Source organism: Saccostrea cucullata, unplaced genomic scaffold (assembly GCF_032062105.1).
Source record: "Saccostrea cucullata isolate Sc308-1 unplaced genomic scaffold, CSIRO_AGI_Scuc_v1 ctg16881, whole genome shotgun sequence".
Classification (NCBI taxonomy): domain Eukaryota; kingdom Metazoa; phylum Mollusca; class Bivalvia; order Ostreida; family Ostreidae; genus Saccostrea; species Saccostrea cuccullata.
The window spans coordinates 1-12,219 of record NW_026940482.1 but is presented as its reverse complement, the minus strand read 5'-3'; the positions used below and the strand labels follow the sequence as shown (position 1 = coordinate 12,219).

The following is a 12,219-nucleotide window of genomic DNA, read 5'->3' as shown; positions in this document are numbered from 1 at the left end:
CGTATAGTGGTTAATGCATTCAGTCTTACGCCTATCATGAGCTTTAGGGAGAGTTCAGATACTAGTAGTTTGTGAAGCCTATATTTTCCTTTTTACATACCTTTAAAACATTAAGGAAAATATATAACGTGTATTTAATTATCAATACATTTTAAGTTATTTTTAAAAAGACATAAATTTGAGAAAGTGTCTTTGGATTTTATCCCCTTCCCCTATATAAGCCACCATTCTTCAAGAGGTACATGTATTCTATGCAAATCAAACATAGCATTTCTGTATCAATCACGACAAAATGCAAATCAAGTCTAGCACAAACACCAGCAATGATTGAACATTTCATCAAAATCTATCATTATTATTATTTAAATTTCTGTTTAACTTCTTTTGACTGATAAATGTTTCTCTTGTGATTTTGAATGCCAATATGTTTTCAAAACTGTTAAAATCGCAATAATTTTATCAAAAATCAATAAATCTTGATTTCATGCAAATCACAAAAAGGATCCGAAAAAAGTATAGCAATGGCAAAAATATGTTGTAAACATATAATAGCATTGACTCAAAACAAGAATAAGAATAGCTCAATTTCTCAAAAAAGCGTAATGTATAGAAATCAGATGATGCATAGAATACATGTACCTCTTGAAGAATGGTGGCTTATATATATAGGGGAAGGGGATAAAATCCAAAGACACTTTCTCAAATTTATGTCTTTAACTGTGGGTCTATGAGAAACCCAGGCAGGGGGCCATACATGAAGTGTCACTCACATTTATGACATTTTCCCCAAAGACTCCAACAATATAGCATATAATCACAAGAAAAAAATTTCTGAAAATTTTCAATATTGGGGCCCACCAAGGGGGTACCCTATAAGCCATCCTCTTTATCATCATTTTGTATTCACAATTTTGTAAAAATTGCTATTTTCATTCACCATTCTCTTCTTTTCATTAAAATATTAAGTGATCAAAAGTAAGAACAAAAGAAAATATATATTACTTATTTTATTTTGCAATTTTTTTGTGAGGCACTTATATTCTTATATTTCATTCCTTTGTTCAGATCAAAAGAGAGATGAATCTAATGCGTTGTAAAAATCTGGCTGCATCTCTTGTGTATGGTAGATCTGCACGCTGGAATGGCAAAGGGAAGGGGGTAGGGCAGTTATGTGTTACCTTTAGAAGTTAACATTCAACATTGTAATGAAAGCTTTGAAGTTTCGAAATAAAGTTTTACCTTACTGTCTTCATTTTCGAAAATCATAACACAAAATATTCAGATATTTGTATTTTACTGCTTGTTGTATTTCTTTTGCGTGCCAGTATAATACGAGATGAAATCATGTATCAAAGAACACTTAGTTGATAAAATAGACAGTAGCAATAACCAATCACTGTATAGGACTCTAACAACGGATTTAATTGGGTGAGGGACAGATGGACACCTTAAAATTACTATCGCATAAGCTCATCTGGTCTCCAACAAGTGGAGCTAAAAGTAAATAAACAAAACATTTAAATTTTTAAAACTCAAAACTTTTTTTCAAAAGGATGGTGGCAACAAAAAAGTGAAGAAGCCTTGAGCCAGATCATCAAAATGAAAATTTCTATATCGAAAGATAAATATATTCAGAAACACATTGGGGGAGGGGAGAGGGAGGGGTCAGCCTCCTTCTTCCACCACTGTATACTACCAGCCTTTATCAAATTCTAACAGTTTTAACTTCCCTCTTTAGTATTTGTGTAGCTAAAATGAGATGGAAAAGACAAATGGTCTTTACATATCCTGTCTATATTAGTACATGTATAGACATCAGATTATATCCTATATCTCTAACCATCTGTTTTAAGTGAGAGGAAAAAACTAAACAATTCCTTTCTACAACATTTTCTTCCTTGTCCATGAAAGGAAACCAAAAAAATATTTAATTATTGATATCTTTTTATTAAAATTCACCACATTGCTAGGTGAAGCAATATATTACTTTTACATTCAATTATTAAATTTGTGTTCAATATACCAAATTACACTTACTGAAATTCAATGCACACAAATGGACAAGTTGTTCTACAGTCAATAAATTAATATTCAGAATATACACAACTTTGTTTAAAAGTGATCACTATATATGAATTCATCATAGGTAGAGTAATAATAAATTAGTACAGATTAGTACAAAAACAATTACATACCCTGGTAATGTTTCACATATAATACTGAAATGAATTGCAAAACGAATTCATAAACAATTCTAATAATAAAGTCATTATGAATGACAGATATGGATTTCATATAATGCAATTTTATGCAAATTTGATCCAAATTGCACCTAATGATTTCGAATGATTAGTTCCATAGATATGTTTTTAAATACAGTCACTGTTGATTCTAATTGTCCATATTGGTCACGTGTCCATGTTGGCCAGAATTCTGGAGACCTCTGACCTTTGACTTGAGGTCATGTGTTGTGTGATATGGACGATGGGATCCATAGCAACCTCTGGATTGTTTTGTATCAAACTGAAAACAGTAACAAAGTGTGTTAATTTTAAATTAAGCTTAGAGCATTATTTTATCAATTAAAGGGAGACAATCTGAAAATCATATGTCAAAAACCTGATATTTTAGCTAAATTTAATTCACACTGAAAAGAAGACAACTATCAGAATTTCAAGACTGTGCAACAAAGCAATAAATTATGGTTAATTAAACTGATATATAAATATTATCATGTAAAGCCTTTCAGTCAGACAGTCTGGTTCCTAATATTGTTAGCATGCTGTTCTTCATCTCTACATGAAGAAATGAAATAATGCTATCAAACCCTAGTTGAGCCATCAGGTGATATATTATGATCAATTATGTAGGATGTGCTCCCTCTGTAGACATCTGATACCTACCTCCTGACTTGTTGTAGGACATGCTCCCTCTGTAAATATCTGATACCTACATCCTGACTTGTTGTAGGACATGCTCCCTCTGTAAACATCTGATGTTGTCTGATACCTACCTCCTGACTTGTTGTAGGACGTGCTCCCTCTGTAGACATCTGATGTTGTCTAATACCTACCTCCTGACTTGTTGTAGGATGTTCTCCCTCTGTAGACATCTGATACCTACCTCCTGACTTGTTGTAGGACGTGCTCCCTCTGTAGACATCTGATACCTACCTCCTGACGTGTTGTAGGACATGCTCCCTCTGTAGACATCTGATACCTACCTCCTGACTTGTTGTAGGACGTGCTCCCTCTGTAGACTTCAGATACCTACCTCCTGACTTGTTGTAGGACTTGGTCCCTCTGTAGACATCTGATGTTGTCTGATAGCTACCTCCTGACTTGTTGTAGGACTTGGTCCCTTTGTAGACATCTGATACCTACCTCCTGACTTGTTGAGGACGTGCTCCATCTGTAGACATCTGATACCTACCTCCTGACTTGTTATAGGACATGCTCCCTCTGTAGACATCTGAGACCTACCTCCTGACTTTTTGCAGGAAGGGGTCTCTCTGTAGATATCTGATACCTACCTCCTAACTTGTTGTAGGACATGCTTCCTCTGTAGACATCTGATACCCACCTCCTGACTTGTTGTAGGACGTGCTCCCTCTGTAGACATCTGATACCTACCTCCTGACTTGTTGTAGGACTTGGTCCCTCTGTAGACATCTGATACCTACCTCCTGACTTGTTGTAGGACTTGGTCCCTCTGTAGACATCTGGTACCTACCTCCTGACTTGTTGTAGGACATGCCCCCTCTGTAGACATCTGATACCTACCTCCTGACTTGTTGTAGGACTTGGTCCCTCTGTAGACATCTGGTACCTACCTCCTGATTTGTTGTAGGACATGCTCCCTCTGTAGACATCTGATACCTACCTCCTGACTTGTTGTAAGACGTGCACCCTCAGTAGACATCTGATACCTCCCTCATGACTTGTTGTAGGACGTGCTCCCTCTGTAGACATCTGATACCTACCTCCTGATTTGTTGTAGGATGTGCTCCCTCTGTAGACATCTGATACCTACCTCCTGACTTGTTGTAGGACGTGCTCCCTCTGTAGACATCTGATACCTCCCTCCTGACTTGTTGTAGGACACTCACCAGAGTAACTGGTCATGCTGTTCTACACCAGATTTTCCTACTTGTAATACCTATTGTGGTTTAGGTCTATTCCTAGGGGGAGGGAGCATGATTTAAACAATTTAGAATCTACAATTAATTCCTGGATGCTTTAACACAAGTTTCAGCTTTTCTGACCCAGCGGCTCCTTATTTTTTCTCTTTTCCTGATTATCACCCCTTGTAAAGGGTCTTAGCCTTGCCAAGTTTGGTAAAAATTGGCCCTGTGGTTCTGGAGAAAAACCTCAGCTCTACAATTCTTCTCTAAATTTTCAAGTGATGTAACCCCTTCTTTAACCCTCACCCTATCCTTGCCTCAAGTAGTTATCTGTTACCTGTATTTGATTCTGAATATTAGTATAACAATTACAGCCTTCCTCATTTGAAAAGGGTTTTTTTCAACAACAAAAATTCTGTTTAGATATGCTGCATTTTATAAATTTTAATTTCTAACTTTCTACTGATTTTAGTTTCCAATATTCAAAGAAACATTTGTATGGATTGAACAAAATAATGAAGATGACATACAATAAATAAATACATCTTTTACTCTTTTTTTGGCTTTCACATACATGAAATTGCATTAAAACTTGTTTAGTACAAACAAGGACATAGTGAATTCACAGAAGTCTTCTTGGATCCCAAACTATATAAATATTACAAAATTACAAATATGGATAAATTTAACGAATTATATAGCGAAGTACATTTACAGGTCCTAGTTTGTTATAACCTAGTTGTACTGTACATATATGTGTAGATAAATGATTTAACAAGAGACCCAGGGCCACATCACTCACCTGGCTTGGATAAAAATCAAAAATCAACTTTGTATTGAAAAGCTTAAAGGCATATGTGGTCCTGACCTCTCCCTGTATAAAGGGAGAGAGAGAGATGATTGAACATAACTGAATTTACACTAAGGATGCATACAGGGTACATGTACTTATTTTTGACTAACTGTGAGTTTTTCCCTACAAGTTTGAACACCTTTATTGTAGCCCCACCCTATACCGGGTTTGAACAAATCTACACTACAAGAAAATGCTTCCATATGTATATATAACTTACTGGCTTTTCTGTTCTTTGGAAGAATATCTTTAAAGGATTTTTTCTCTATATTCTTAGTTAAACTTTAATTGGCTTTTTTGGTCCCACCCTATCCCCGGGGTCATGATTTGATCAAACTTGAATCTACACCACCTGAAAATGCTTTCATATAAATATTACCAATCAAGGCTTGCTGAATCCGAAACAAAGATTAAAAAATATATTTTTTTATATATTCCTATGTTAAACTCTGATCATCCATTGTGGCCCCGTCCTACACACGGGGTTCATGAATTCAGCTAAAAAATTCAGAGAATCAAGATCAGAAGAAATATATACCTGTTTCAAAGTCTCTGAATTGTAGTGTTCACTATAATTCAACCCTTAGTCAGAAGGCCCTTGATTGCTAAACGAAAAGGAATGTTCTTAATGATAATAAAAAAAACTGCAAGTTGTCAACACAAATTACCCAATTATCTAATGATACATAAATAATATAAAGTATATATAACACTAACTTTAGTTGAATTGATAATCTTTTCTTAGTGACGGTTGTCCTCAATTTTTAAGTTAACATTACCTCAGCTGTGCAGGTACTACTGTTGTCAAAGGGGATTTTGAAATTCAGAACAAGGCTCAGACTGCATTTGAAATGATAACAAATCATGAAATTCATCATATGACAAGAGAATGCATATATTTATATAACAATTTAGCTTTTGAATTATTGATAATAAATATTATTGACCTCCCCCTCCCCCATGTACTAGTAATATCATCATGAATTCATACTATTAGCTATAAATTGAAAAAGAGTTCTAGTTTTGTAGGATCAAATTCTATTTTTTAAGTTTTAAACCTATAAATTAGACGAAAACATTGGCAGAAACCCATTCATATTGTATGTGCTCTCATATTCATAAATCTCTTTCTATGTGTGTATATACTTGCTTGTACGAATATTTGGGAACCCCCCCCCCCTTCCCCCATTCAGATAGGGTTATATGGCTTTACATCCCCTCCCACCGTTTCAACTGATAAAACCATAACAGTATTTTATTGGTTGTTTTGCTTGTCAATTAAATTTTGTAGGACTCCCCACCCTTATATATAATTCAAATAAAAAGAAATGCATTTGAAGAATATCATACACATATAAGTTTTAAAGGGCATAATTTTAAATTTTGAGTAAATGAATAAGAAAAATAGTAATTATGGTTTTGCCATAACATCTGAGTTTTTTCAGGGCTTAATTAAATATTCACTAGTTTAAGAAGGACCCATTGGCCATTCCGAAAACAGTGTTTGAAATAACAGTGCGCCTGACCGCCGAGACGCACAAATTTTGCTGTGGGCTTACCAATTTGCACATATTGATGCCCAGCTGGACTTGTTTAAAGTTTTCATGAATTAGAATTTAATAATGTGATTAATCGCTTCCGAATCAACTAATTGTATCATGAGCAGTACAGGATTTGTGATTAAGAGGGAGGGGGGGCATGGATAACTTTGTTCAGACAAAGGGTCTTGATAATGATGTTCCAAAGTACAGTCATATGTTTAGTCATACCATAGTTTGAATGAAGGAGGTCCAGGGGGCAAAGCCCCAGAAGCTCCTGAGATTTTGTGTGTTTAAGAATAAAATTAGGCAAAAAATAGTGGTATTGTACAAAAGTATGGCATTATTAATATGTTTTCCTACAGCAAATTATTGTCACTATTATATTCATATGGGGGGGGGGGTATCATTTGCTCATTGCTCATAGTACATCGTGTTTCAAAAATCAATTTTACAAAACACAACTATTTTCCCAGAACTTGTAACTTTTACTAGCAGTCAGCCTGTATGTTTGCTATAAATTTTTCTGACTTTCCCCTTTTTCAATTTGAAAAAAATAGTCGATATTGCCTTTGTTTAGACATTTGTCTGTGTTATGTATTAAATACCTGATCTAAATATGACATCCATAGAGGCACCGATACATAGAAAAAATTATGCCCCATCCAATCTCTGCTGTGGCTTTCACTGCTTATTGCTATGGCTTCATGTATGCTGAGGTCGAGGATTTCTTCCAGTCAACTGAACTGTGTATAAGTACTAAGTATCGACGGAAAGGAGAGATACTCATCATACTCTAATCCCCAGCAGCAAGCTACTGTTCAAATTCCAGTACAAAATTATACGTTTTTTCCCCAATATTAACTGAATTTAAGTAGTTTTGATGTTATTGTTAAACAACCCATATCGAAAATAAATATAAAAATAATAGATTAAAATAATGCAAAAATAATACAAAAAAAGTATATTTTTAATGACCAAATTTGGAACCCTTTTTATCTTGGTTCCAAATTAGGTCAAAAATAATACACTTTCTTTGAAATGAAACACAAAAAAATATATTTTTAATATACTTTATTTCTCAGTAAAAATACAAAAATAATACACTTGATGTATTTTTTCTGTACTCTTGTATTTTTTCTGTATTAAATCCTTATCCAAAGTACAAAAATAATACAATTTACAGAAGAACTAAAAAATACAAAAATAATATAAAATGTATTAATTTTGTATCAGTCTATTATTTCTGTATTATTTGTAAAACCTTGAAAAAAAAAATAGGAAAATAATACAAAATGTATTAATTTTGTATCAGTCTATTATTTCTGTATTATTTGGAGCACCTTGAAAAAAAAAAGGAAAATAATACAAAATGTATTAATTTTGTATCAGTCTATTATTTCTGTATTATTTGGAAAACCTTGAAAAAAAATAGGAAAATAATACAAAATGTATTAATTTTGTATCAGTCTATTATTTCTGTATTATTTGGAGCACCTTGAAAAAAAAAGGAAAATAATACAAAATGTATCAATTTTGTATCAGTCTATTATTTCTGTATTATTTGGAGCACCTTGAAAAAAAAAATAGGAAAATAATACAAAATGTATTAATTTTGTATCAGTCTATTATGTCTGTATTATTTGGAGCACCTTGAAAAAAAAAATAGGAAAATAATACAAAATGTATTAATTTTGTATCAGTCTATTATTTCTGTATTAAAATCGATTTAAAACAAAAAAAATCTAAATATAATACATTCTGAAAGATACAAAAAAAAATACATTTAGGAGTTCAAAAAAGGTACATAAAAAAGCTTTGAATAATACAAAGCAGTGCCTAGAAAAGTACTAAAAACGTGAAAAACTTCTTCCTTCTTAAATGAAGCTTTCAATCAGATTTTAAAGAGAAATGACTTTACTTTAGATTACTGATTTAGTTACTTTTTGTGCAATAATCTTGATCTTTTCTGTCTTACATACAGTATTCACTCTTCAATTGTCCTCATTTCTAAGTCATGTTTTATCAATCTTATTGTCTTTGAAAATTGTACATTTATAATGAGATATGAATTCAAAAGTCTAGATCTTCTCTCTGCTTTGGGGTTTCTTTTGCACAGCACTTTACTATTGAAGAAATACATCTCCAGTTTTCTCACTGTCATCCTGCTTGGTCCTGCATAATCTTAGACTACAAAATAGAATATTAAAATGTACTGGGGTATATCAAAAATAGATGCACAGACACACACAAAAAAGAAATCTTCCCATGATTAGCTGATATTGTCATTTGTCAATGTTACACACCTGTAATGCTTCAAGGGGTAGGGTGGGGGGGGGGGGGGTTGTCCTATTCCTCTATAACTAATCAGCTTTTCTTCTTTGGCTCTGCAGAGGCACTCAAACTGTAAAAGTAATGATACTGATGTTTTGCAGAACAGGTAGAAATACAGACCATTAAAAAATGAAAATATAAAACTGTCAATACACCACATTGGAATTGGGGTGGGGTGGGGGGTCATTTGATTTGAAATCTTAAACTGATATTGGGGAAGGGAAATATGAATCATCATATATTGATATAAAAAATAATTAGTTTGTGCCAAAAAAAATCTTTCTTACCACCTTCTTCTCAAGTCATTTTTGAAATAATTATAAGTATGCTAAACCATAAATCCATGAAGCTTAGTTGCAATGATTACCCCCCCCCCCACCTCACTTTTCAAATTTAAATGGTTGGATGCCAAGATGATTTTATCTGTTATTATTCCATGTTTAGGCCTGAGGGATAGGGTGAAATTAATTTTTAAGTCATTTTTGGTCCATTAAATAATATCATTTGCCATTGAACATGTTGAAAGCCCGTAATTATCCATACAATTCAAGATGGAAAGTAGCATAACAAAACTCTCTTTCGCCACAAATCCAACATGTCCAATATATCTGCATTCAATTTGACCTACTATGAATTGGTTATAAAAGATATTATTAACATTTATTAATCTACACTTCACATTTTAAAAATTGAAACTACTGTGCTATTTTATGTAAATTCTTACCGCATATGGCGTTGTTTACACCAGGAAAGCCAGGGCATGATGCTTGAAAAACGCCAACCTCCTTCCATTTTCGCTTTTCTTTGTTTATAAATGTGATCCATGCTAACATGCTGTAGCTAAACATCTATTTTCTACCAATTTCATCGGCGAATATTAGCTAAATTTTATTAAACATCACCAACTCTCTCAATTCGGTTCGTCGATCTATTTTTCAAAATGGCGTGGGTAAATTACCGTTAACCAATCAGAGAAAAGCAAAGAAAAATTTTAAAATCTGACCAATCAAATAGCTCCTTATTTACGAAGATTGACGATTTTTAAAAATAAAATATTTTTAACAGTCAAGTACGAAGTCTAATAAGTAAATGGAATCAATTTAATAAACCCTTGATCATTACTAGAATAATTATTAGGAATCATTTCTTATAATCGTTATTTTTGTTTTTAAGAAATTTTCCGATTACAGATGAGAAAGATTTCTGGTCAGCCATATTGTTTTGTTTTTGTTTTTTTTTTTAATTATACAAGTTGACCTGTAAAGTAGACCATAAAGTTTTAGAAGAAGGATCAATTTAGTGTTAAATCTAAAGCAAAATAACAAGGTATAGAGCCATGCCCCCTTTTCTCGGCGCCATGTTCTTTTTTCCTAACAAAAAATTAATAAATATTCCCAGTGAAGGCAATATTCCTTAGCTGTTCTGTTTATTCAGTGCACACTGATAATCTCTTGTTTACATAACGCAACCAAGTGTGAATTCACGACAGGAAATCACTTCACGCTTGAACGAAGCACACAGCCACCTGGCTAATTAACATGCCTCAGGCTGTCAGGGTAGAAGATTTAACTTGAGAAACTGTCATTTGATTGCATTGATTATACAAGAATTAGCCCAAGATCAAACATAATTAACTTGTAAATTATTAACTAATTAAAATCAGGATCGTTTTTTTTATAAACTGAGAGTAGAATTAAACACAGAGTTGAAGTAAAAGTGATATTTTATCTGAATAAAAACAAATTACTTTTTATAATTTGAATATGATTCCTTCTCTTAGTGAAAATGTGCACATATACTAAAATCTGAAGAAAACATCGTATGCATGGTAATAGCTGGTTGGGAAATTCCATGTGCACAGGTAAATCACGTAATTTCTGAATTGTAGTATGATGCAATCATTTGTTAGCCTGCAAGACCACCTGTTGTGTGATAGATCTAAACACGTGAAAGATGTAAACCCGCTGAAAGTTAATGTAAACCCGCTGTAAAAGCTTCATGCCCAAGATGGAAATATTTCTCTGGATTACCACTGATTGAGATTAACATAAATTTTAGTACCAATTAATTATTTAAGTTCTAGATAATCGTATACCAAGATTCCTGAAAAAAAATATATAATATAAATTTTCTAAGTACCGGGTATGCTATAAACTTATAAAAAAGCAGCAGACATTTTGCAAGGAATTTCTCTAAAATTTATAAAGTTCATAAAGAAAAATGTAAATTGAAAAAATATGTCTAAATTTACCCCCCCCCCCCCCCAGCAACAAAAAGAAATAGAAATAAAAAAATATGGAATTTTCTGTAAATGTGCTAAAATCAAATTTGAGACAAAAAATATTGACCGTCTTTTTGTAAAAATTACCAAGTCCAAATTTAATATAAAAATAATACAGACAAACTCTGTAAAATTACTAAGTCTAAATTTGATATAAAAATAATACAGACAAACTGTCTGTAAAATTATGAAGTCCAAATTTAATACAGAAATGATACAGTCTAACTGTATAGACTTTTCTGTAAAATTACTAAGTTCAAATTTGATACAGAAAAAATACATCTGGAAAAAATTAAGTCCTGAAAAAATACAAAAATAATACACTGAAAATAATCTAAGTCCAAAAAATACAAAAATAATACACTGTACAAAATCAAAGTCAAATTTTAATACAAAAATGATATACTGAATTTTTTGTGATAGGAAAATAATATATTTTTTCTGTATTATTTTAAGAAAGTACAAAAATGAATGTATTAAAAGTATATTAAAAATATACTTTTCTGTATTATTTTTTGATATGGGAAGGTAGCCTAAATCAAAACACTCAAAATCATAGCATGTTTAGGAAATAAAATTTTGTTTTTATCAGATAAGAAAAAGCAAATTGCAGGCAGATAATTTTTTTTTATCTTAAGGATTATATTTTTCTAATGAAAATTTTAGACTTACATGCCCCTTGAACCGGCAAAACTTCCAAAATGAAGATGAAATCACACACATTTCTTAATCCTCCCCTTCTAAACTGAAGAGTTAAATACACTCTTTCTAACTCCTTTTACTAAAGAGTGCTAAGGGAAATAACTAGAATTTCATGTTTTTACATAATTTAAAATCACAATAGCTATTTGTAATTAAAATAACCCATGGGTTTTTTAATTGTTTTTTACTCTTAGATACAAGATGTTTAATATTTCATCATTCACATTCAAGGAGAGTGCGGGCATTCTTCAAAAAATCACTTGCACGTACAGACACCTTACAATGGATATTGTTGACTGTTTCAGTATATATTGAATTCATTTTTTAATCAACTATGCATGAAATCCATTTATAACTGTGATCAAGTATTTAGTTTGATGTATCTTAA

The 12,219-nt window shown here is 32.3% G+C and overlaps 2 long non-coding RNA genes across 2 annotated transcripts; both read right to left on the bottom strand.

Moving 5' to 3' along the window:
* Positions 1-2,157: 2,157 nt before the first annotated feature.
* On the bottom strand, positions 2,158-5,868 carry LOC134255485 (uncharacterized). Its single transcript, XR_009989561.1, has 3 exons — positions 5,756-5,868; positions 5,515-5,581; positions 2,158-2,523 (listed from the first exon to the last, which is right to left on the bottom strand). It is a non-coding gene; the product is annotated as an uncharacterized LOC134255485 (long non-coding RNA).
* A 2,747-nt stretch (positions 5,869-8,615) lies between these two features.
* On the bottom strand, positions 8,616-9,901 carry LOC134255484 (uncharacterized). Its single transcript, XR_009989560.1, has 3 exons — positions 9,573-9,901; positions 8,821-8,918; positions 8,616-8,704 (listed from the first exon to the last, which is right to left on the bottom strand). It is a non-coding gene; the product is annotated as an uncharacterized LOC134255484 (long non-coding RNA).
* Between the last annotated feature and the right edge of the window lie 2,318 nt (positions 9,902-12,219).